The following is a 26,788-nucleotide window of genomic DNA, read 5'->3' as shown; positions in this document are numbered from 1 at the left end:
GTCACTGAGTTACAATCAATGAGCCTTCCCTAAAGGAGTATAACCTTCAGGGTTTTTTATTTTATTTTATTTTTCTGCTTTTTGGGTCACACCCAGCGATGCACAGGGGTTACTCCTGGCTCTGCACTCAGGAATTACTCCTGGCAGTACTCGGGGGACCATATGGGATGCTGGGAATCGAACCCAAGTTGGCCCTGTGCAAGGCAAACGCCCTACCGCTGTGCTACCTTCCAGCCCCACAACCTTATTTCAAGAAGATCTCGGCTCTCCTTCTGTGATACTTCTTCTCTCTTCTCTTTCAAATAAAAATAAAAAAATAGGAAACATGCCAGGAAGAGGACCTACTTGTAAGCTCCTAAAGTTTTTCTTTTTTCCAAATCTGAGAATGTTCTCTAAGTTTCAATTTTGTGTGCTTCTGGGGGGATACACCCAGAAGTGCTCAGGGCTTACTCCTGGCTTTGTGCTCAGGGATAACAAAGCACACCACTCTGGCAGGCTCAGGGGACCATGTGGGGTTCTGGGGATCCAACCTGGGTCAGCTACACTCAAGGCAAGCACGCTACCCTTGAAACTATGGCTCCAGCCCCTCTACATTCCAATTTAAAAAAAAAAAAAACTCAAGATCTTTGGCCACTACCAAGAGCTCTGAATAGTTAAATAAACAGAAGCTCTCAGGCCTGCACTGTTTAATTAAGTGACGCATTTGCTCGCCGCCCGCAATGACGCTGACGCAATGTCAGCGCAGACATTCATCATGACAGGTCTCACTGCTAAACCACTGGATGATTCCAAGTCGATCGGTAGGGCTCCATTTTTCTAAATTTACAGTTTTCTGAATTAAAATTTAAAGAGAAAGAGACAGAGGCAGGGACAGAGACAGAGAGAGGGACCCGAAAAAATGAAACACGTCCTTACTAACCTGCTGAAATCTGGACGAGAGAAAAGGTTCTAACAAAAGTCAGAGGAGATAAAGAGGCAGAAACGCGATAGACCCTCAGCCACTGGGGGTGCAAGACACTCATGGGGAGAAACAGGGTCCCTGATGGGCTGAAGACAACTCACCGAATTATTCCTGACACCTCCACAGCCTCCCCGCCTCCTAACGGGATCAAGATACAAACATCATCAGATTGAAACGGTGGCTTAAGTGACAGAACACTTATTAAGCAGGGCCCTGAGTCCGATCCCATCCGAGCACTGCCCACTCCAGGAGTCAACCTCTGCCCACCACGGCCCCATTTTTAAAGACAGTGGGGGGAGGGGCAGGGCAGAGAGAGTACAGTGGGCAGGGCACTCGCCTTGCATGTGTGGTCGATCCAGATTTGACCCCCAGCACCACACATAGAGTCCCTAAGCACCATCAGAAGTGAACTCTGAGCAGAGGCAACAATTAAGCCCTCAGCACTGCTGGGTGAGGCCCCTAACCCAAAAGATACTAGGGGTGGACTGGAGAGCAAGCCCAGAGGTGGACTCCACGCTCTGCAGGAGGTCTGGTCCGGAAGGAAGTCCAGAGTCATAAGCCATGGGGGAGCCCCCAGGCCCAGAGCAGCAGGAGAGGCCCCAAAACCAAGGATATCACAAGAGTTGTCATAGTAATAGAGCTGGGGAGATAGCAAAGGGGCAGGAGCATTATTAACTCTACAAATCCAGGACCCTGGTTAATCCCCAATACAGCATAACCCCGCCCCATCCCCACCCCACCCAGCAACACCATGAAGGCTTCCCAGCACCACAAGCCACAAGGTACAGTCCCCAGCGGCACTCATCCCTGCACCTGCAACCTGACCAGCCCAGCCCAACTGGCCAAGTTTCGCCAAGTTGGCCCCAACCCCCTGAGCACTGCTTGGGTAGCCCCCTGAACTGCACTGCACTTATTGTTACTGTTTTTGGCATATCAAATACGTCATGGATAGCTTGCCAGGCTTTGCCACGCAGGCGGAATACTCTCAGTAGCTTGCCAGGCTCTCCGAGAGGGGCAAAGGAATTGAACCCGGGTCATCTGCGTGCAAGGCAGATGCCCTACCCGCTGTGCTATCTCTCCAGCCCCCTACAACACAATAACCGACGTGTTAACGCTAAGGAAATACTGAAAGCACAAAAACCGGGCTGGAAAGATGGCACAACAGGTAAGGCACGTGCCCTGCATGTGGCTGACTGGGGTTAAACCCCAGCACTTCCTATGGTCCTGAACCCCGCCAGGAGTGATTCCTGAGAGCCAGAAGTAACCCCTGAACACTGCCAGGTGTGGCCCCCAAAGCTCAAAAACAAAATCAAGAACAAGAATGAAGGCATGTGGCTGGAGCAATAGCACAGCGGGTAGGGCGTTTGCCTGGCACGCAGCCAACCCGGGTTCAATTCCCAACATCCCATATGGTCTCCTGAGCACCACCAGGGGTAATTCCTGAGTGCAGAGCCAGGAGTAACCCCTGTGCATCGCTGGGCGTGACCCAAAAAGAAAAAAAATGAAAGCATATAAACAATAAAGAAAATGACACACTCTTGAAAAATGACCCACGGAGTCCTACTCTTCAAAGTTCTGCTTCAGAAAAGGTATTCTGGTTAGCTCAAAGTTCAGCCTGCCCCCAGAGAGATTTTCTTTTAGAAAGATAAACAAGAATAATGTCTTCAAATGACTCCGGAATCCACGAAAATGAGTTTTGTGTGGCCCAGCATCAACTACGTTACCTGCACTTCTTCCTGACCACAGTGACGGGTATGCAGCCACCATGCCCAAATTCTGGGTGGCAGTGATTTCTGCTTCAGAGTTCTTGTACCATGCTGCTGTGGTTTGTGTCTGTTGGCTTGTTTGGGATGAGAGCTTTGGGCCGCACCCAATAGTGCTCAGGGGGCACTCCTGATTGGTACACAGGAGACCATGCAGTTCTGGGAACTGAATCCAAGGCCTCCCACATGCAAGGCACATGCCTGACCACCGAGCTACATCCCCAGCTCTGAGTTCTCACATCTCTAACGTCACTTAGCACGATGCAGTAACAAGTCTGAGCTACAAAGCCACAATGGAATGTGAGAACGCAGAAAATCAGTCTATGTCCTGTATTTTACATATCCAAACACATAGAAAGTCTTGCCCAGGGGACTGAGAGGCACCTGTGAGTGATCTGGGGTTGGTCACGTGTTAGGCAGGCGTCTGACCCTGAGCTCTCTTATCTCTCCAGCCCTGACCTGTCTCTTAAGATGTTTTTAAACTTCAGTGCTGGGATTTGGGTGAGTAATCCAGTTTTTTGGGAACACTGCAAACTGGACATGGTGATGCTAAGGAGAGTTAGTATGATGACATCTTGTGGTTAAGGACAAGGTTTGCTGGGTCAGAGCAATAGCTGAGCAGCTAGGGCACTAGCCTTGTATGCCACTAACGCTCGTTCAATCCCCAGCACCCCATATGGTCTGAAGCTGGCAGGATTAATCTCTGAGCACAGAGCCAGGAGTAACCCCTGAACACTGCTGGATGTGACCCAAAGGCAGGGAGAAGAAAGGTTTGGGAGGAGGGGGTTGTTGCTGCTGTGTTTATATTTTGGGGTCACCCCAGCCATTTTCAGGGTTTAATTCTACTCCTCACTCAAAGATCTTTTCTGATGTGGCTCAGGTGACCACATGTGGTGCCAAGGATTGAACCTGGGTTGGCCGCATGCGAGGCAAATGCCCTACACTCAACAATCTCTCCAGACTCAAAAACAAGGTTTTTAACCTTCTTTTCAGTCCCCTCTCCTGTGCCCATCTTTCCGCAATACTTTTGGGGTTTGAGACTTGTCCTTTGGGACTCAGCAGGGGGAGATGCGAGGGCCGCCTGCAGGTGCATTCGTGAGGGCCTCACATGGCCTGTGAGACTTCCAGCTCCGCCTCAGCTCTCCTCCCACCTGAGGACACTCTTACACAGCAGGCATTTCCGGCCTGGCTCAGCGATACAGCACTTATATCTGTGAGGCCCTGGGTTTGATTCCCAGCACAGTTAAAAAGAAAAAAAAAGAAAAAAATTTTTAATCTTTTAAATGAAAAAGTTGTTCAGAGCACTTGTCACTTCAAGAAGTCTCCCGCTGACAGAACACCCTGACCCTGCACCTGGCTGTCTTCACCGGGGCAACTTGGAGTGGGGGGGGCAGGGTGAGTCTCCCTCCCTGCCCCAGCAGAACCCCAGCGCTGAAAACCTCCAGAACCCAACCTCGCAGCCATGCTCAAGGCCGCTCTCCACAGGTTCAGACAAGCATCAACTATCAGGGAACTGGCAGAAAAACCCAGGTATGTGGGATCTGTGACTGAGATCTCCAAGCTCGCTTAGAGCGGGACTGGGCCTCCTCCCCCCAGCTCCCTAGTTTCCCAGCAGCTTGGCAGTCACACCCACAAACTGCCCCCGACGCCATATAATCGCATCAACAGCCAAGATCCAGAGACTATGAAATTAACTCCAGAAGAGAGCAACACAGAACGTCCTGGAGCGTGCAGCTGCGAATATACTCTAGCCCACTGATGCACCAAGAGTAGCACACATTTGTTTGGGTTTAACATACATGCTTGTAATCTTCCACAAGGGCTTAAATGGCTCCAGGATGAAATACAACAATCTTCACACACTTTCCTCTTATGGTGGTGGGAATGTGCACAGTGGTGGGATTGGTGTTTGAATATTATCTGTAATGAAATATTGTGAACAACTTTCACTGTCACTGTTCTCCCATTGTTCATTGATTTGCTCGAGTGGGCCCAGTAACATCTCCATTGGAGACTTTGTTGTTACTGTGTTTTGGCATATGGAATACATCACGGGTAGCTTTCCAGGCTCTGCTGTGCGGGCGAGACACTCTCAGTAGCTTGCCGGGCTCTCCTGAGAGGGGCGGAGGAATCGAACTCGGTTCGGCCACGTTGGCTGCGTGCAAGGCAAACACCCTACCTCTGTGCTATCACTGCAACCCATGAACAACTTTATAAGAATAAAATAAAATTTTAAAAAAAGAAGTCTCCTGCAGATGAGATATGAAACGGAGCTTGTTAACACCTGACAATGGCAAGAAAATGCTCGTGTGCCCACAGAGGCACAGGGACAGCTGAACAGAGCTCCTGGGGCTGGGCTTTCCTCCCATGTGATCACTGCAGGATGTATCCAGAAGCTGCTCATGGGCACTGAGTTTTCCCTTATGAGGGTAAAGTATGGCACAAGAGGAGAGAGCCAATGGCAGAACAGCGGGGCATGGGGAGGGGCAGAGGAAGAAAACAAGACCAGAGGGGCCATGGCTGGGGAACGGTCTAGAGTGAAAGAATCTTCAATTCCTTCTCATATAGAAAAACTGGATAAAAATGTAAGTTGTGGCGCGATCGTATAGCAGGTAGGGAATTTGCCTTGCATGCAGACGACCCAGGTTCAATCCTCAGCATCTCATATGGTTCCCTCAAGCACCGCCAGGACAGAGCCCAGAGTAACCCCTGAGCATGGCTGGGTGTGACCCAAAAAGAAACAAAAAGGGGGGATTAGAGAAGATGGAATCCAATGGACATCACTAATCTCCATCCTTTTAGGCCCACATCCAGCAATGTGCCACTCCTGGAGCTGCTCAAGGGACCACATGTGCTGGGGACGGTGCTCCGGTCCTCTGAACCAGCTCCTGGTCCAACAAACCTTTGATACCATCCAGACTACAACCCAGTCTTTTTCCGGTGGGGTGACCCTTCCAAACAGTGCTTAGGAGGAGCCGAGGCCCCACAGGCGATTCTTATTCAACGGGGCCCAGGATTCACGGCTGCTCAGCTCCCGCAGCTCCAGGGATACCTGGACCACTGCACTGGTGCTGGGGCCTCCAGGGTCATCTCCAGAAACATTCAGGGACCAGGTGGTACAGAATGGAACCAGGGTTGGGCATAGGCAGCACACACCAGCCCCGGCGCTATCTCCAGGCCCTGAAACCCAAACACTTTAAGGGTGTCGGCTCTCCCCACTCTGTCAGTAAAGTCTGCGGGAACAAAGGGCTTGTCTTAGCCCATTTCACAGCTCTGGGAGCTTTGAGATAGGACAAATTTAGACCCACCTTAAAAGCAATATTCCATCTCTGTGAGGCAAAATATTTTACTCCCACCTTTAGGACTAAAAACTACTCTTTGAGATGCAAATGCGAGAAGCAGTTTCTAAGCAGATGTAAAGAAAGGACTTCTGAAAACCAAAGCAATGAAAAGTCTTTACAAAATTAGCAACCCAAGCATTATCCCTTATAACTAGTACATGTAACTACCTCCTAATGGCAACTGAGAGGCCCGTTTATGTCTGTGTGCGTGCTGCTATGTCCATCCCCTCCTTTTTTATTTAATCCCCCAAATGACGTAATTACAGAATAATTTATATAAATTAAAATGTATATAAAACATCAATTTTTAGATAGGAATATGGGGGCCCGAGGGCTAGTCCAACAGGCAAGGTGCTTGCCTTGCAGGCAGCCAAGCCAGGTTGGATCCCCAGCACCTCATATGGTCCCGAGTCCAGCCAGGAGTGATCCCTGAGTACAGAGCCAAGAGTAACCCAAAAGTCAAAAATAATAAATTAAAAATATACTAGTGGGGGTGCTGGAGCGATAGCCAGCCAGTAGGGCTTTTGCCTTGCACACAGCTGACCCGGGTTCGATTCCCAGCATCCCATGTGGTCCCCTGAGCACCGCCAGGAGTAATTCCTGAGTGCAGAGCCAGGAGTAACCCCTGTGCATCACAGGGTGTGACCCAAAAAAAAAAGTTAAAAATATATATATATACACTAGTGGGGGCTGGAGTGATAGTACAGTGAGTAGGGCATTGCCTTGCATGCGGCCAACTCGAGTTCCATTCCCAGCATCCCATGTGGTCCCCCGAGCACCGCCAGGAGTAATTCCTGAGTGCAGAGCCAGGAGTAACCCCTGTTCATCACCGGATGTGACCCAAAATACACACACACACACACACACACACACACACACACACACACACGTAACTAAACCAAATGTTTAAAACAAAATTTTAAAAAAAGCGATGGAGTGACCTGGGTAACTCCATGGGCTGGTGTCTGCCTCGCGGCCTGAGGCTAGTGCGGGGTAAGAGCCCCCACACAGCTGCCTGCCGTTGCGCGATTCCGGCAATCCTGCCAGCTGGGATCTCCCAGGGCTGCAGCCAAGCGTAGATGAGTCCCACAACCAAAGGGGGCAAAGACCACAATGACGTACGCAACCCCCAGTGCACACAGGAACCAAAATGCGTGTGAGCACCAGAGCTCAAGAGTCTGACCCCTCAAGCACCACAATCTAGGGTGTGCACTCTGCCCCAAACAGATGTGACCTACAGACCACAACAACCAACCCCCAAAAAACGGGGAAGGAAAGAATGACAAAAAAAAAAAATTCTTTAAATTTTAATGTGTGGAGCCAGAGCAGTAAGAGCAAGTAGGGCCTTGTATGTGGCCGACCCAGATTCAATCAATCCCTGGTATCCCATAGGGTCCCCTGAGCACTATCAGGAATAATTCCTGAGTACAGAGCCAGGACCATTGGCAGAGTGTGACCCAAAACCCAAAAGCTAAAATATTTAAAAATTTAAAAATTTTAATGTGATCTAGGATAATTTTCGTGTATTAAAAACAATTGTAGGGGCTGGAGTAATAGCACAGCGGGTAGGGCGTTTGCCTTGCATGCAGCCAACCCGGGTTCGATTCCCAGCATCCCAGATGGTCCCCTGAGCACCACCGGGGGTAATTCCTCAGTGCAGAGCCAGGAGTAACCCCTGTGCGCCAGGTGTGACCCAAAAAAAGCAAAAAAAAAAAAAGTAATGTACTAATTTTGGAATTAACTAGATTCCACTGGATGTTAAAGGAATGCCTGGCCGCCCACCTATGAGATGGTCGGACTTTTTCGTCAAGAACCTGAACGAGTGGTTTGATGCTCCTTGTGTTCCTGGAGCGAGCAGACGCCATTGGGCTACACTAGCACACAAGAGGGACAAATAGAGACATTACTGGAGCCCACTTGAGCAAATCAATAAGCAATGCGATGACAAGTGATACAAGTGATACTAATTTTGTGCTGGAGTACTAGTACAGCGGATAGGACATTTGCCTTGCATGCGGCCAACCAGAGTTCAATCCCCAGCATCCCATATGGTCGCCCGAACCCAGTAATTCTGATTGCAGGGCCAGGCGCAATCCCTGAGCATCTCTGGATGTGAGCTAAAAACAAACAAACAAATTAATTAATTAAATGTACTGATTTATGGAGGGAGTTAGAGTGATAGCACAGCAGTAGGGCGTTTGCCTTGCACGCAGCCAGCCCGGCTGAGCTGGGTTTGATTCCTCCACCCCTCTCAGAGAGCCCAACAAGCTACCGAGAGTATCTTGCCCCCATGGCAAAGCCTGACAAGCTCCCCATGACGTATTCAATATGCCAAACACAGTAACCACAAGTCTCAAAATGGAGACATTACTGGGCCCGCTTGAGCAAATCAATGAACAACGGGAGGACAATGACAGTGATTTATGGGGGCAGAGAAAGAGTCTTGGGTTAAGGAGCTTGCCATTCATGCAGCCGACCCCGTTTCAGCCCCTGGCCTGCAGAGAGTCCCCCGAATACTGCCAGCTGTAATCCCTGAAACTGCCAGGTGTGGCCTCAAGCACCCCTTCCCCCAGGAAATAATTAAGAATAATAAAAGAAAACTGACTAATTTAGGTGCTGGGGAGACAGCTCAGAGACAGCGCGTGAGCCTCATATGCAGGAGGCGGCCCCCAAGGTCCCCAGCACCGCTGGGCAGCTGCACATCCTTGCACCTGAGCATGTAGCGTCTAGCCAGGCAACTGCACAGCACCAAGAGCAACTCCCAGGGCCCCTGTGCAGGGCCTGGGAGGCGCCCGTCATGGTTTCAGGGGAATCCAGCTTAGACTCAGACCTGCATGGCTGGGTACAATGTTGGATCCTACCCGAGTTTCTTTCTCAGCATTAACAAGGACAAGGACTGGTCTCCCCGTGTTTGGGTGACTGCGAGGAGGAGGGCAGGACCCAGCGGGAGTCTTTCCTATGCGACTCCTCATCACCAGGGAGTGTCGATGCGTCAGACAAAACTTACTCGAGGGGTGAGAGATCAAAACAGATGGTAGGAATCGCTGGCCAACGTTATTCTCTCTGAGATTTTTGGTAATGTGAAGCTGGAGAGCTGAACCGAGGAGTGGAACGAGACACAGGCAATCCTTCGGGCGCCCTCTGACTGCTTGGCTCCAGACCCCCCCCAGGGAAGCCGCTGCCCCTGCACCAAGAGCTGGCCTCCCAAGACTCGTCCCCAACACCACAAGCTCAACCCTCAACAGCAACAAGCACGAAACACTTTCCTGGCAGTGCTCGGGGGAGCATATGGGATGCTGGGGATCGAACCCGGGTCTGCCACAGGCAAGGCAAACGCCCTCCCCGCTGTACTATGCCCCCAAGTAAACCTATCTCACTTGTACAATTAAAACAGAAAAATAATCAAATACAGATACTAAGCCTCCCTAGATTTCCATTTGCAAACTGTTCTCAGAAGTTATGCAGGGGCCAGAGAAACAGTACAGCGGGTCGGGTGCTCGCCTTCTACGGGGCCGACCCAGGTTCGAGTCCTGGCATCCCACAAGGTCCCCGGAACAGAGGAGTGGTTCCTGACCGCAAACCCTGGAGTAGCCCCAACCATCTCCAGGTGTGGCCCCAAAACAAATTTTAAAAAATTATGCAAAATTTTCAGAATGTTATGAGAGCCAGAATAAAAATTGCCAATCTAAGTGAAAATACAAAAGTAAATTGTGATCTAGTCAAACCCAATCCTACTCACTGAGAAAACGAAGGCAACAGAGCTGCATATGCATTCACAGGAGTGAGTCACAATATTGAGAGAGAAAATACTTAGAAAAAGACACAGTTGATACTGTAAACATAAAGTGCTTAAAGGCACAGAACAGTGTTACATGTGTGAAACAGGAGGAGAATAAGTGCCAAGATGAAGACCACCAGCTCCAGAGAGTGTCTCTGCAGAGGGCGGGGGCGCCCCAACTGCCTCTCCTGAACAAAACCCTGGGCTGAAGGCTGAGCGGTGTGAACACAGCAGCTCCCTCCCCTCTCTGAGAATCAGGATTCCCTACTTCCTTACGGAAAGTGAAAGCTCCTAATAAGCTCCCCGGGGTCTAACCAAAGGAGTTCACTGGTCAGCTTATCCTTGACCCTCAACATGACTCATTCCATCTGTGCAGACAGCCACGAGGAGGCTGCTCAGAAGGTGTAGAACGTCAGGCTGATGACGGCCAAGGAAGTGCTGCTGAAAGGGAAAGTTCTCGAGGCAATCATCCTGGAGAGACGAGTGGTCACATCATCACGCTCAGAAATGACCTGGTCGAGCCCCAAGATGAGAACCAAGGAGGCACCGGGACCAGAGTCTCGGTCTGACGGCAGGAAAAAGCAGCTGGGTTTGCAGCCGGGCCTGGTTTCAAAGACGGCCCCATCTCAGTGGGCCGTGTGGCCCTAAGCAGGTGTTAACTTGCCCAGCATTCCCGGAACCAGTTGTGACAGGCCTGAAGCTCCAGGCTTGCTGGATTCGGGGGCAGCTGCCTCCTTCCTGCAGGGGCCCGGTGGTGAGGAGCTGGAGAGACAGCACAGAGCCGACCCGGGTTGGATCCCCGGCACCACGTATGGGTCCCCGAGATCCCGAGGAGTGATCCCTGAGCGCAGAGCCCAAAGAAGAGGAAGAGAAGGGAAGGAGGGGAAAAGCAGGGGTCGCTGAGGCGAGCTCCCTGCTTTAAGCCCAGGAAAGCCAAAGCCATGGCGGCCAGGATGGGGGTTCACACAGAAGGCTGCTCAGGACTTACTCCTGGGGGTGCACGGGGGGCCCTCACGACCAGAAACTGACCCTGGGAGGTGATCTCAACCAGCCCCTGTGCCCGCAAAGAACAGGACCCATGCACACACCCCAACCCGCTGCTTTGTCAATTTTTTAACTAGTGCCTGGCAGTTCAGTGGAAGCTCCTAGAAATAACACCACACAGACAAGGGTGAGCACAGATTACATTATTTAATATTTAATTCATTAATATTTAATACATTAAATAGATTTGATAAATTAAATATTATTTAATACTTAAATAGAAGAAATCAAAAGCACTTGTATTCAAAAATTCAAAATACATAAAGAATTGCAATGCCATGAAGTCCTACCAGTAAGAGAACCCCAAAAGGAAAAAATAAATAAGGTGCCAGCCAGAGAGGCAGGCTGGGAGGGGGTCAGGGGGGGAACTGGGGGCATCGTGGAGGGATGTGGACACTAACGAAGGGCCTGGTGGTGGAACACCGTCTACCCGAAACTCAATCAGGGGTAACTATGTAAATCACAATGTCTCAATTTAGAAAAAAGCTTTAAACAGCCAACAACAGCAACAATTAGAATATTAATTCATTCTTCGGAGCTAGAAAGATAGTACAGTGGGCAGGATGATTGCCTTGCACGCAGCTGACCTACGTTTGATCCCCAGCATGCCATAGGGTCCCCCATGCACCACCAGGAGTAACTGCTGAGTGCAGAGCCAAAAGTAACCCCTGAGCATCACCAGGTGTGACCCAAAACCGGATAATGATAATAATTCATTCCTGATGAATTTTACAGAACTGGCACCACCCAGAACTGCTTGACAAAGACTTATTTTGTTGGGGCTGGAGCGATAACACAGTGGGTAGGGTGTTTGCCTTGCACAAGGCCAACCCAGGTTCGATTCCCAGCATCCCATTTGTCCCCTGAGCACCGCCAAGAGTAATTTCTGAGTGCAGAGCCAGAAGTAACCCCTGTGCATTGTTGGGTGTGACCCAAAACTTAAAAAAAAAACCCAAAACTTATTTTGTTGGGGTCGGGCACTCCTGATGGTGCTCAGAGCTTACTCCTCCTGGCTGTGCTCAGGGATGGCCCCAGGCAGTGCTTGGAGACAGGCAGTGCCAGAGAGAAAACCAGGGTTGGTCATGAAGAAGGCAAGTGCTTTAACCCTGTATTATCTCTCCAGTTCACAAAGACTTTTTTTTTTTCAGTTTTAAAACATATATAAGCTTTAAAACGTATCAAGAATGCTGGGGCTGGAGCAATAGCACAGCAGGTAGGGCATTTGCCTTGCACGTGGCCGACTCGGGTTCGATTCCCAGCATCCCATATGGTCTTCTGAGCACCGCCAGGAATAACTCCTGAGTGCAGAGCCAGGAGTAACCCCTATGCATCTCCAGGTGTGACCCAAAAAGCAAAAATATAAAAAATAAATAAATAAATAAAACGTATCAAGAATGCAAACTTTTACTATCACTCTGGAAGACAAGCAGCAGGCATCTTTTTTTGAGGGGGAGGGGGTCAGAGTAATAGCATAGTGGGTAGGGCATTTGCCTTGCCTGTGGCTGACCTGGGTTCAATTCCTCCGCCCCTCTTGGAGAGCCCGGCAAGCTACCGAGAGTATTCCGCCCGCACAGCAAATCCTGAAAGCTCCCCATGGCATATTTGATATGCCAAAAACAGTAACAAGTCTCACAATGGATGTTACTGGTGCCCGCTCGAGCAAATCAATGAACAGCAGGAGGACAGTACAGTGCTTTTTGGGTTACACCCAGCGATGCACAGGGGTTACTCCTGGCTCTGCATTCAAGAATTACTCCTAGTGGTGCCCGGGGACCATATGGGATGCTGGGGATCGAATCCTGGTCAGCTGCATGCAAGGCAAACGCCCTACCTGCTGTACTATCGCTCTGGCCCCAAGCAGCAGCTTCTTAAAATCTAAATAACTTCCCATCCGGTACTGTGCTCCTAGGGGCTGACCCAGGAGAGGGGACAATTCTCATCCACACGAAACCCGCACAGGGCCCTCCACAGATGCCACATCCAGACCTGCCTAACAATAGCGGGCATGACCAAGTGTCCCGCAACAGTTCAAAGAAAAATCAAAACTTCTGTGGGACTTTCACCCAATAGAATATTATTCACCAAAATAAACAAATAGGTTATCTACCTCAGTCACAGAGAAACCTGAACTGCATGACGTGGAGTGAGAACCAACCTGAAAGGCTACAACACCCCCACGTCACTTTCTACAACATTCTAGATGATATGGAACTATAAATGCAATAAAGTCATGGTGACCAGGAGAGAGGGACAACTAGGTGATGCAGGGGTTGGAGTAAGAGTGCAGTGGGTAGGGCACTTGCCATGCATGCGGCCAACCCATGTTCAATCCCCGGCATCCCATATAGTCCCATGAGCACGGCCAGGAGTGATCCCCTCCGTAGCCCAAAACATCTTAGGTACTGCAGAGGGGGCCATGAGGGTCACCGGAGCGTTGCTACTGATGCTCCATCTGCCCTACGTGCAGTAACAGGTCATGACTGACGCCAAAGCACGATATTCTGCATCTGTCAAAAACCCACAGAGGAGCAGGAGCGACAGCACAGCAGGGAGGATACTTGCCTTACACACAGCCAACCTGGATTTGATTTCTGGCATCCCATAAGGTCCCCAGAGGACTACCAGCAGTAATTCCTGAGTGCAGAGCCAGGAGTAACCCCTGAGCATCGCCGAGTGTGATCAAAAAAAAAAAAAAACCACCAGAGAATAGGAGGACCCTAAGAGTGAAGCCTAAACTGGGGTTTACAGTTTAAACACAACAATGCCATGATACTGGTATCAGCTGCAACAAATGTAGACTCCTAATGCAAGATGTTAATAATGGGAACTGTGCAGAGCAGGAGCACAGCTGGTGGGGCGTTTGCCTTGCACAGGGCAGATCTGGGTTAGATCCCCGACATCCCATATGGTTTCCCAGCATGGTGAGGAGTGATTCCTGGGTTGAGTGCAGAGCCAGGAGTAACCCTTGAGCATTGACGGTGCGGCCCCCAAACCAAAAAAATTAAAAGATAAACAATGGGAACTGTGGAGAAGAGGGAGCACGAGGGAGCCCAGTAAAAGCCGCTGTTCTGCCCAAAGTTGCACTGATCTATTTGTGTTTAAAAAAAAAAAAACTGATTGGAGGCTAGAGATATAGTACAATAGGAAGGATACTTGACTTTCGTGAGGCCCACCGGGATTAGATCCCTGACACCCCATATGTCCTCCAAACACTGCCAGAATTAATTCCTGAGTGCAGAGCCAGGAGTAACTCTGAGTACTGCTGGCTGTGGCCTAAAACAACAACAGCAAAAAAAAAAGACACACTCTAACATAAATGAACTCTGAAGACATAAGTGAATTATGCCAGACTGGGACACATACTGTGTGGTTTCATGGAAACGAGGTGCTGTGAGCAATCACACTATGACAGAGTATAAAGGTGAGTGCCAAGGCAGGGCAGGGCAAGTGACTAGCAAACTAGTACTTAACAGGGACAGAGTTTCAGCTTGGGAAGTTGAGAAGGTTCTGGAAATGATAGTGGTGAAAGTTTCCCAAGATGTGACTGTATTTAATACCCAGAATCATACACTGAAAAAGATAGTAAATTTTACAAGCACTAAAAAAAATCTTTGAGAAACATTAGCATAAAACTGACTTCTCCAAGGTGGGAAAAAATTAAAATTCTACCTTTTCAGTATTTCATACAGAAATTTCACCACAAGGGCCAGAGCCATAGAAAGCAAGAACACACTTTCATAGTGCGCAAGTGCACACTCCCCTTGCACACAGCCAACCTGGGTTCGATCCACGCAACCCAAGCCCCAAGCCCAGCAGAAGTGATCCCTGGACAGAGCCAGAAGCCCTGAGCACTAGCAAGGACCAGGTGTGGCCCAAAACCACCCACCCCCCCAAAGAAAAAGCAATTTTACAATGGAGGGCCAGGCTGAAGAGACAGAACAGGAGATAAGGTGCTTGCCTTGCCAAGTGGGGTTCCCTGATTAAAATTCCCGATTCCCAGAGCACTGCCAGGGATCACCCTGGAGCATAGAGCCAGCAAGAGCCCCTGAGTACCACCAGATGTGATCCCCCCCAAAAAAAAACTGATCAATATAAATAAATAACTTCCACCTGGAGGGCCAGGGTGACAGCGCTAAGGACAAACGCCCAGGCTCTGCAGGCAGGACTGGGCGCCCCACTGTGGTGCAACCAACATCACAAGGGTTGGCCCCAAAAAGAAAAAAAGAAATTTTACATAGAAAGCAAACCTGTGTTTTAAGTTTTAAACTAGAACGAAATAATTCATACCTCAGGGTAGAGAAATTTTACTTAGACAGACACGCTATATTTTTAGAGGGAAAATTGATAAATATACCATAAAATTTTAAAACTGTATATAGTCAGAGCCACTGTCGGCAAAGGGAGAAGGCAAGCTTCTGTCTGGCAGACATATCTGCAACAGCACTTCTTGCACAGACACAGTATCCAGTCACCTAAGAACAGTGATTGCGATCCAAAGCTGATACCACGGCCAGGAGAAAAATAAATGAACCAGGTCCCCAGGAGCAAAGTGACTAAAACTGCATCCACTAAAAATTTATATGGGCATCTCTTTGCCCCAGCAAGTCATTCACTCACGGCAGCAATGTCTGAACCGGCAAACAGCTTTAACAGCAGTGAGTGAGTCGAGGTTTCAATTCACTACCACATAACACATGCTACAGAAGACAGGAAGGAGTCCCCGGGGACAGAGAGAGAGAGTCAGCGGGTAAGGCATTTGCCTGGCACACAACGGCTCTGGGTTCCATTCCTGAACCCAAGCTCCACTAGTAGAGCTCCCTGAGCACAGAGCCAGGACCAAACCCTGAGCACAGTCAGGTGTGACCCAAAAACCAAAAGAGACAGACAGACAGACAGACAGAGCTTCCTTAGAGAGAGGGCTAAGGTCAAGAAAAGTCAGGAGAGCTGTTTGTTGCAACCTGAAGGCATTGCAGACATTCAGACTGAAGAACGTTACAGAACAATGTGGGCTGTCATTAGTGGAGAAGGGATGGGATCCTGCTTTTTTTCCTATCTTATCTACCTATAGAGAGAAATATAGGTTTTTGTTTTTTTTTTTGGCTTTTTGGGTCACACCTGGCAATGCTCAGGGATTACTCCCAGTTCTTCACTCAGGAATTACTCCTGGAAGTGCTGGGGGACCATATGGGATGCTGGGGATCGAACCCAGGTCAGCCAAGGCATATGCCCTACCCGCGGTCCAATCACTCCAGCCTCTCTTATCTCTTATTTAGATATTGATGAAAATACATAAAGATCTCAATGAAGACCACTGCAGTTTTGGTAGCAAGGTTGTGGTGGGGCTCTTTTTCTGTTTGACCCCAAAAGTGAAGGAAGCAGTTCAGAAACCACCACCCACCCTCATTCCCAGGGACGTGGAATATGAAAGGCACTGCCTCCCTGCCTCAGGCTGGGCAGCAGAAATACAGAAAGGAGGGGACATGGGGGTCAGGCTGCAGATCAGCAGGAGACAACTTGCTGGGGTAATGTAACTTTCAACATCCAGCCCGCCAAGTGGCCACAAAGAACTAAGGGCATATTTTTGAAAACTCATTCAACTCTACACTGGGCAGCTGAGCATTTTGTTATGTGTAAACTCTGTCTCACACACAAATACAAAAGTTGATTTCGAAATGCATAAAATGCAATTGGGAGAACCTAGAACAAATCACCCCAAATCAGAGGAGTCCCCATCAACAATGCAGATCAGCCCACCAAAACAAGCACTGCTGGGGCTGGAGCAATAGCACAGCGGGTAGGGTGTTTGCCTTGCACGTGGCCGACCCGGGTTCAATTCCTGGCATCCCATATGATGCCCCAAGCACCGCCAGGAGTGATTCCTGAGTGCAGAACCAGGAGTAGCCCCTGAGCATCGCAGCTGGGTGTGACTCAAAAAGCAAAAAAAAGGGGGGGGGGGCTGGAGAGATAGCACAGCAGGTAGGGTGTTTGCCTTGCACGCGGCTGACCCGGGTTCGATTCCCAGCATCCCATATGGTCCCCTGAGCACCGCCAGGAGTAACTTCTGAGTGCAGAGCCAGGAGTAACCCCTAGTACATCGCCAGGTGTGACCCAAAAAGAAAAAAAAAAAAGCACTGCTGTGACATCCAAAGGGCACAACCCTGAAAATAATGAGAAACTCAACTGCTTCTTCCAAGTCTACCACAAAATGCCAAATCTAAGTTATTACTACTCTTTTTGGCTTTTGTTGGGGGGTACACACTCAGGTGCTCAAGGACCAGTCCCAGCTGAGTGCTCAGGGGGTGCTCCCAGCAGTGCTGGGGAGTCACAGGGAGCTGGGGATTGAACCCCGGGCACCTGCACCTTCTACTGAGGCACGCTGGTACTTGTGAGCCTGAATCTGAGGAGGGCTTGGCCTGGAGACAGTTATATTAAAGAGGAATAGCGGCATCCTGGCCTTCTGCCGGGTCTCCTCACCCCTTTCCCCCATTGTGGGCACACAGAAACCCTACCCCCACCCCGCCTCAACAACACCCTCTTTCCAAGGGAATGCCACTGTCGGATGATAAAGATCTTCACAGAACTCATAAAAGGTCAAATTTTAAGTTGGCAAATAAAGTAACCCAACAGACGCGGCAAGCTGAAAACTGAAGCAAGAGCAGGAGCCCTGGAGCCCAGAAACCCAACCACAGCCCCTGGGAAGGGGGGAAGGGGGGGCGCACAGACTCAGGACCCAAGAAGCCAGTGAAGAAAGGAAAACAAACAGGTTTTCTACACCCAAAGTGCCCTCCTCCTTCCTCAACTGGGGTGTCAAGGGAAGGAGCGCAGGGGTGCAGCCTGAGAGCCGAAGCCGAAGAGAAGTGAAGGTGGCAGCGAGGAAAGGAGGAGTCACTGGGCGGACAACTGCCCAGGCCCAAGCACCGGGCTCCCTTAGTTCCTGTCGAGGGCACTGGGGACACTGGAGCACGCCCCGGCCACCCCCAACAAGAGAGCGACTGGAGCAGCTGGTGCAGACCGGCCGAAGGGCGCCCTCTCTCTCTTCCATTCATTCGGCAACTCATTCGGCAGCGCCAGCCACGACGCCTGATTCTAGGCGGGCAGGAAGGGGGTGGTCCTCGGAGCAAAATTCTTCCCCCCTTTACCTCCCCGCCTTTAAAAACCGTCCTGCAAAACAGTCTTCAAAACACACCGGGAATGTCTCCCAACTCTGGCACTGCAGCTCGATTTCCAAACGCCCAGGGACGGAGTAAGGTCCCCGGGGCACGAGGGAAAAACGCGACCTCGCGTGACAAAGGTGTCAATCCCATCCCGCTCCGCAGCGGCCACGCACACCTGCACGGCCAACCCGCCGGCTGCCCAGCAGTGGCCAGGCCGGGCCGGGCCGGGGTTCAAGCCCATTCGGCGGCCGCACCGCTGCCCACGGCACCCCCACCCCCCCGCCCCGCAGTTAATCAATAAACGCTGGCCAAACCGGCTGCAAGGGCTCCCTCTGCCCGAGGCCTGGCACAGGAATGTCGCCGCGAGCAGGCGTCCGCGGCATCCTCCCTCCCAGTCCGGGACTTGCCTCCGCAAGGGTGAGCTCGGGGCACAGGTTCCCGGCGAGGCGCCCCGGAAAGCGGTGTTTGGGAGTGATTCCCTTCCCCTGCCAAGGCCTGCCGGCCTCACCTGCCCCTGCCAGGACCTGCCTCCTTAGCCCCTTTCACAGCCTGCTCCCCGCGAGCCGGGTTCCGGAGCATCACCCCGCTGCGTGCACCCCGGGTGGGCGCACGGGGCCCCCCGGAGACCCCTCGGAGCCCGGAGCTGAGCGCCCGGCGGCGGCGGCCCGGGACTCCCCTCCATCCCCCGGCGCCCGCTCCCCTCGGAGCGCGCGCGGTGCAGCGAGCGGCCCCGATCCCCGCGCCCGGGCCCTGCAACCCCCGCGAGCTGCTGAGCGCCGGGCACCGCGCGGGCAGCTTCCCGCTCCTCGGGGCCGCGAGGCTCCCACCTCGCCCTCCCGCAGGCGCCGCCACACACACACACACACACACACACACACACACACCGCGACCCCACTCACTTCCCGGCGGGAGCCGAGGGCGTCGAGCAGCTCCCCGGCGGCCGTCGCCTCCTCCGCCTCCTCCGCCTCCTCCGGCCGGGCTCCGGCGGCTCCAGACGGCGGCGGCGCCTGCTCAGGCCCCGGAGCCGCCCCCGCGGCGAACGTTCTCAGCAGCCCGGCGCGCGCCGCCTCCCCGCCCGCCCGGCACGCGCAGCGAGCCCGCCCCCGGCGCGAGGGCGCGAGGGCGCGAGGGCGCGAGGGCGCGAGGGCGCGAGGGCGCGAGGGCGCAGGGAGCGGGGCCGGGCCGGGCGCGCGCGCCGCCAGCACGAGCGCGGGGGCGGGGCTTCCGCCGCGTGGGGGCGGGGCTGCCGGCGGCCCCGGTTCCCCGCGAGACCCGCCCCCTGCGGCCGGGCGAGACCCGCCCCTGCGCTCGCTCGCGCGCCCGCGGAATCGGCGCGGCGGGGCGTCCACGTGCTCCCCACCCCCTGCTCCTTCGCCCTCCCGGGCCCTGGGGCTCCCCCAGGTGTATGCCCCGGCAGCCGGCCGCTCGGCCCGACGTGACGACCAGGTGAAGAATGCAGAGACCCACCCCTCGTGAATCATTTATCCGCGCCCCGCGCGCCGGGACCCTGCCCGGAATTGGCTTTTCCCAACGCAATCAGTTCTGCAAGCGCTTGTCCAGCCCCGGCTCCGTGCCCGGAGATGTGCCAGGTGCTGTGTAGGGACTCGGTCACGGTCCCTGAGCCCGAGGAGCGCATAATTTAGTGGGAAAGCAGCCGAGTAAACAGGCGCGTCTGCTGACCCGTGCAAAACTGAGCCGCGGTCAGACGCTGGGGACCAGCCAAGGGGGAAGAGATGACTTCCGCTTGGACGCGGTGGAGAGGTTCCTGGAAGAGGTGGCACTTGAGTTCCGCCTGGGAAGAAAGAGAAAGTTCCAGGAGGAAATAAGAAGAGGGCCTCCAGGGTAGGTCAGCAGCTTAGGGAAAGTGGCCAGGAAGGTGGCCAGGAAGTCTCGGCTCAGCATCAGCTATTTTGATTCAATAGTATCTTTTTGATAGCAACCTTTGCGAGCTAGAGGAAATGGATAATATCAAATTAGGAAATGCTGAACATTTTTTAATGCCTCCAAGGAACCTTTTTCTCCACATTACTTAAGACTGAAACAGCAGTGCTCTTTAAGGACATGGTGAGTGAAGAATTCCAGTTCCTGAGAGAAGAGCCCCACGCCAGGATACCCTGTGTCTGTCTGGTTTTGTTGCTTTTTGGCAACTTGTGGGGAAGGCAGATCGTGCCTCCTGCTGTCTGCCCGCCTGCCTTTAGAACACCCTCTTCCTCCTCCTCTCTATCCTATTTTTAACCTCCTGCGGTGAAGGAAATGCCTCTAAACAACTACACAAAAATGAGAGTAAACAGGTTCCTCAAAGGGAGAACATTTACCTTTCATATACGAATTTGGGGGATTTTGCATATTTAACACCTTCCCTGCAAGTCAGGGTCTTTCCTGTGTTCTGAGTGTGATCAGATACTCAGAATAGACCTGGAGACATCTTCACTCCTTTCCCTCCTGCTGAGCACCAGCCAGGGAGGGACTGAGAGCACATTGATCATGCATGTGCTTTGGAAAGAAGACATGTTGGGGCTGGAGTGATAACACAGCGGGTAGGGCGTTTGCCTTGCACGCAGCCGACCTGGGTTCGATTCCCAGCATCCCATATGGTCCCCCAGGCACCGCCAGGGGTAATTCCTGAGTGCATGAGCCAGGAGTAACCCCTGTGCATTGCTGGGTGTGACCCAAAAAGCAAAAAAAGAAGACATGTTGGGATGTGCGGTAAATATTTTTAAAAAGTGTAAGGAATATGTAATAAATATGCCAATATTGCTTGATATCTTTGCCTTATCAGAGGAAACCAAGAAACAACCTAAGGGCGGGGGAGGAGGAGCAGGGACAGAGCAATAGTATGTGGGTAGGGCATTTGCCTTGCATGCAGCCAACCTGGGTTCAATCCCCGGCATCCCACATGGTCTCCCAAGCATCGCCAAGAGTAATTCCTGAGTGAGAGCCAGAAATAAACCCTCAGCATCGCCAAATGTAAACCAAAAAATAAACAAGAAACAATATGTGGACTGGATATATGAAACCATTCTGGAAATTTCACTGTATCACTGTCATTCCAGTGATCATCGATTTGCTCAAGCACTCCAGTAACGTCTCCATTTGTCCCAGCCCTGAGATTTTAGTAGCCTCTCCTTACTCATCCTTCCTGACACTGCCATATTGGGGGCTCTTTCAGGGTCAGGAGAATGAGACCCCTTATTTTTACTGTTTTTGGCATGGCGAATAAGTCACAGGTAGCTTGCCAGGCTCTATCGTGCGGGCAGGATACTCTCTGTAGCTTGCCAGACTTTCCGAGAGGAACAAAGGCTTTTGGGGTGACCTCTAATCGCTTTTTTTTTGTTTGTTTTTTGGGTCACACCTGGAGATGCTCAGGGGTTACTCCTGGCTCATGCACTCAGGAATTACTCCTGGCGGTGTTTGGTTCCAGTGTTTGGGGGACCATAGGTGATGCTGGGAATCGAACCCGGGTTAGCCACATGCAAGGCAAATGCCCTACCCACTGTGCTATCATTCCAGCCCCTGTAATCGCTTTTACAGGTGTTCCCAGTCTACCAAATGTAAGCTCTTGGTCGACTGGCTTGTTGTAATGATCTGCACGCTGACAAGCACACACCTGCCTGCATCTTCTGGGCAGCGCCTGGGACATCTGCGGTCTCAGGTTGATCTCCTTGAGGTTGATGAAGTGCGCCCGGAGGTTGTTGAGCAGCTGGCAGAGCAGGACCCCATACGGAGGGGCAGCCGGGCGGTGCACAGGCGGGCCATTGGACGGCGGGGCCTCAGCTCGGGCTCCGGGCCTTAGCAGATAAGATGGTAGAAGTATACTACCTTTTTTTATACTTTCGTTGGGAGAGGAGGGCCTCCCCAACTGTGCTCAGAAGGCCCAGCGCTCTTTCCTATGAGTCTCAGCCAACTTGACCAGCAGTTGTGTGAGAGGACCTGGTGTTTGAGGGCCTCCAGGGCTAAACCTTGCAATGCTTGGGGGTCTGTGTGGTGCCAGGGTTGCTTGCCCCAGGTACACACCTTAACTCCTCTACAATCTTTCCAGCCCCAGATTAACTACCTTAAGTACATGTATTCGCCTTTCTCCATCTCCATTTCTTGCACCTGCTTTGCCTGCAGGAGGCCCACGTTCCATCCCTGGCACTGAATGGTCAGTCCCGTGTACCACAGGGAGACACCCCTGAGCACTAAGCCAGAAGTAGCCCCCAAGCACTGCCAGGTGTGACCCAAAAAAGAAAGAGAAAGAAGCCCTTGGCTCTTTCTGCAAGTCAGATTCTGCAAGTCACTGCTTTTTGTAGGCATTTTCCTTCACAAACAGCAGGAAAGCTGGGCTGTGCCCATCTCTGCCTCCTCATCCGTTTCTCTCTCATGGCTCTAGAGCTTCTGCATATAAAGGTAAAGGTAAAGGCCCTCCCGTTGATCGTCGATTTGCTCGAGCGGGCCCAGTAACGTCTCCATCGGAGACTTTGTTGTTACTGTGTCTGGCATATTGAATACTCTCGGTAGCTTGCCGGGCTCTGCATATATTCTGTATCTATTTTCTATAGCTTCCCATGGCTCTATAGCTTCTGTACGCACTGTGCTCCCACCAGGCCTGCCCCTGCCACGAGTGGCTGCAATAGATGTAACTGCCACAAGCTGCTGTCCAGGATTCTTGCTGCTCAAGCTCGCTTTGTGTTTTCCCACGAAGCACTCCCTCTGTTTAAAACTCCCTGGACCTTCTTACCACTCACCTAGCCCCATGGAGGCTGCAAATGCTCCAGTCTCCTGGCTCCTGTGCTCAGTTTTTGTTCAGCCCACCTTCTCCTCAAGCTGTGTCATTCCACCCCCATCTTCACCTGCCACCAAGATCCAAATTCCCAAGCACATGTTCTACCTGCTGTGTTCCAGGCACCGAAAAAGCCAACCAGAACCCTCCACCTGGATGTTCGAGCACCACCCCTGAGAAACTGCAGAGCCACGTCCTCCACTTCAGAAACTGGGAGGCATCTTGACTGCTTACACAGCCCCTGCCACACCCAGCAATCACTAAGTCGCATTGATTCCTTCCCTATAAATAGCTGGTGGCTAGTCAATCACAATACTTACAGATAATCCACTATGATAAGACAAGGGAGCATGCCAAAATAGCCTTGAATCTATCTGATATGCACATGCTAGCTTCCATTCAGACCATTATGCCACTTCTAAATAAGATTCCCTGGGGCTGGAGCAATAGCACAACATTTGCCTTGCATGCAGCTGACCCGGGTTCGATTCCCAGCATCCCATATGGTCCCCTGAGCTACTGCCAGTGGTAGTTCCCAAGTGCAAAGCCAGGAGTAACTCCTGTGCATCGCCAGGTGTGACCCAAAAGGAAAAAAGAAAAAAAGAAAAAGAAATAAATAAGATTCCCTTTCAGAGCCTGAGATGAGACAAAAGCTCCCAAGTCTACACAGAAGCTGCAATGACAAGAGGAAGCTGGGGGTAAGGGGCGGGGGAGGGGCCTGCAATTGGGATGGGGGGACCACTATGACAGTTAGAAATGATCACTCTGGGGGCTGGAGCAATAGCACAGCAGGTAGGGCATTTGCCTTGCACGCAGCCGACCTAGGTTCGATTCCCAGCATCCCATATGGTCCCCCGAGCACCACCAGGAGTAATTCCTGAGTGCATGAACCAGGAGTAACTCCTGTGCATCGCCTGGTGTGATCCAAAAAGCAAAAAAAGAAAGAAAGAAATGGTCACTCTGAACAAGAACTGAGTGCTAAAAGGTAAAGTATGTACATGACAAACTTTTAGTACCTGTATTGCAAACCACAAGGCCTAAAAGGAGAGAGAGAGAGAGAGAGAGAGAGAGAGAGAGAGAGAGAGAGAGAGAGAAGGAAAGTGTCTATCATAGAGGCAGGATGGGGGAGGTGTTGGGAAGGAAACTGGGGATATTGGGGGTTGGAAATGTACACTAGTGAAGGTTTGGTTGTATGTTACAACATTGTATAACTGAAACCCAATCATGAACAACTTTGTAATTGTGTATCTCACAGTGATTCAATTAAAAAAGGGGTGGGGGGAGTGGGCAGGGAGGACGCTAGAAGCCAGTGCAACATTCTGGAAAGGCAGTGTAGAAGGCAAAATGGAAGTAAATATTTCTAAATAATCTATATAATAAGGGACAATATCCAGAATAAATAGGCAACATAACAACTACAAACCAAATAACCCAACTGAAAAATAGGGAATGGATTTGAGCAGATATTTCTTTTTAAAAAATACAGAGAGGACCAATATAGCACATACTCAACATAACCAGCACTTAGAGAAATATAAATCAAAACCACAATGAGATACACATCCCTGCTAAGATGGCAAGAATCAAGATCAGAGTCAATAACAAGTGTGACTGAGGATAGGGAGAATGTGGAAACTTCATACATTGCAAATAGAAATGTGAAATGTATCCAAAAATGAAATATGGTGCAGCTGTACTAGGAAACAGCTTGGCAGTTCCTCAACATGTTATCCTATGGCTCAGCAATTCTTCAAGGTAAAGACCATAGGAAATTGAAAATACACGTTCCCACAAAAACTTGTAGACAAATAGGACCCAGATTTTTAAAATAGTCCAAAAATGAAAAGAGTCCAAAACATCACCTAATGAATACCAAAAAATGTGAATTGGACCACACACTGGAATATTATTTTACCACGAAGAAGAACAGAGGATGTATCTTCACACAGATGAACCTAGGAAGCATTTCTGAAGGTCAAAAGTTAATGCTAGGAGACTATGTTTCATAAATCTCTGCAATGTCCAGGATAGGTTCGTCTCTACAGAGTAGAGTAAGGGATTCCATGGGCTGGGAGGATCGGGGACTGGAACGGAGATGTTAGTGAGCATGAGAGAATGTTGAAGTGATGTTAGGAAAACTATAAAGTTTATTATGATTATGGCTACACAACTCTGTGTGCACAAAACACCACTGAATAGCCAACTTGAAGTTGGTGTGTGATGATGACTCAGAAAATCAAATTCTTTAAAAACAGAACACTCCTGAAAGATACAAAGATACACCTGAACCCTTGGTGTTAAAAACTAACATCTTTGGTATTCCTTAAAAGATCTCAACTTTAGGGGACTGGAGAGATAGCACAGCGGGTAGGGCGGTTGCCTTGCACACGGCCGACCTGAGTTCGATTCCCAGCATCCCATATGGTCCCCTGAGCACCGCCAGGAGTAACTCCTGAGTGCAGAGCCAGGAGTAACCCCTGTGCATTGCCAGGAGTGACCCAAAAAGAAAAAAATCTCAATTTTATTGAATAACAGTACTTATGTTTATTTATAAATCGCATAGAATTCTAAAATGCATATAGACAAGTGTTTTGCTGTAGTTGAGCATTGATACCAAGCTTATATAGAAAAATAAGCACTCAAGAACATCAAGTAAAACACTGAAGTGTTGGCAAACATTAAAGTACTCCAGAATCTGAAATTAAAATGGTGATTCTGGCATATGAATGGGCAAACCAAAGTAACTATGGGGCTGAATAGCCAACTTGAAGTTGGCTATTAATCCAACTACATGAGAAAATCCAAAGATGATCAACAATCAGAGCAGAGGCAAAGACAGAACTTCTGTCCAGATTATATTGGAGCACTGGACAGCTACACACAGCCTTATCTTGTGGGGAAGGTTTTGGGGAGACACTTTGGATTTTGGGATCAAATTATGAATTAAGGTGTTTGTCTTGCATGCAGCTGACCCTGATTTTATTCTTGGCATTGCATGGTCCCCAAACCACCTCTGGGAGCAACCCCTATGCAGAGCAGAGAATAGTCCCCAACCACTACTGGTTATGCTATTAGTCCCCACCCCACCTCCATAACATTAAATTGAAATAAATTATGCAAGATAAAAAAATAAAAGATGAAGAAAGATAAAAATGGACATCTCATTGAAGAGAAAAAATACGACAAACATATGAAAAGATACTCAACTTTATTGGCAATCAAGAAATGCAAATTTTAAAAGTAGAAATGCAAATGAACACGATGTGATGGTTCTACTAGAAAGACAAACATTTTGACAATTCCAAATGGTAGACAGAAGCTTGGCCAGTGGAGAACTCTTACACAGCAGAGGCAGAGAATATACTTGGTACAACCATTTGCCAATGTCTCAGAAAGTTGCCATTGTCTATACTTGAGGTCCAATTGTTTCACTCCAAAGACACTCAGAATACCTTCTGTCAAGGCAGGCACAATCTCTTGGATAGTGACCACAAGCAAAGAGTAAATGCGCCACCAGAAAAGAGAGAATGGACCCATCCTACACATCTGACACTGAAAACATTCAACAGTGAGAAGGTGGGAACTGCTCCCATAGCAGGGGAAAGTGAACCCACTTTTTTGAATGAAAAACAGCAAAGAGATATGATTATATTATGATAAAAATTTTATAAAACTTTAGTCCAAACAAAATTTTTGCAGGTACTAGGGGTGGAGCTCAGGGTCTTATCCTGAGCTGCTTCCCCAGCCACCAAACAATAACTTTCCAAAAGCAAGAGAATAATAAAATGAAACTTTGAGAAAAGTTACCAATGGGAGAAAAAAAAGCAGGCTAAAGAGCATGTGTTGAAAATGGTAATTTTGCTAATCATTCATCTTTTTTCATTATCTGCACTTAATGATATGTGCACACAGTGTTACATATATTCTTTGTCTTTGTGTCAATATATGTTTAAAGGATAAAAGGAAAGTGTTGTGGGTCACTCCC

At 50.2% G+C, this 26,788-nt stretch overlaps 1 protein-coding gene across 1 annotated transcript in view; it reads right to left on the bottom strand.

Moving 5' to 3' along the window:
* The window catches only part of DTNB (dystrobrevin beta), a 236,117-nt gene extending 216,958 nt beyond the window's left edge, over positions 1-19,159 (bottom strand). Inside the window, exon 1 of the mRNA XM_056124619.1 lies at positions 18,941-19,159. The gene's annotated coding sequence lies outside the window, so the exon portion shown is untranslated. The remainder of the gene's footprint in view (positions 1-18,940) is intronic.
* Positions 19,160-26,788: the final 7,629 nt, after the last annotated feature.

Source organism: Sorex fumeus, unplaced genomic scaffold (assembly GCF_029834395.1).
Source record: "Sorex fumeus unplaced genomic scaffold, SorFum_2.1 ptg000006l, whole genome shotgun sequence".
In the NCBI taxonomy this organism is placed as follows: Eukaryota; Metazoa; Chordata; class Mammalia; order Eulipotyphla; family Soricidae; genus Sorex; species Sorex fumeus.
The sequence above is the reverse complement of the archived record's forward strand: the minus strand, read 5'-3'. Positions and strand labels throughout refer to the sequence as shown.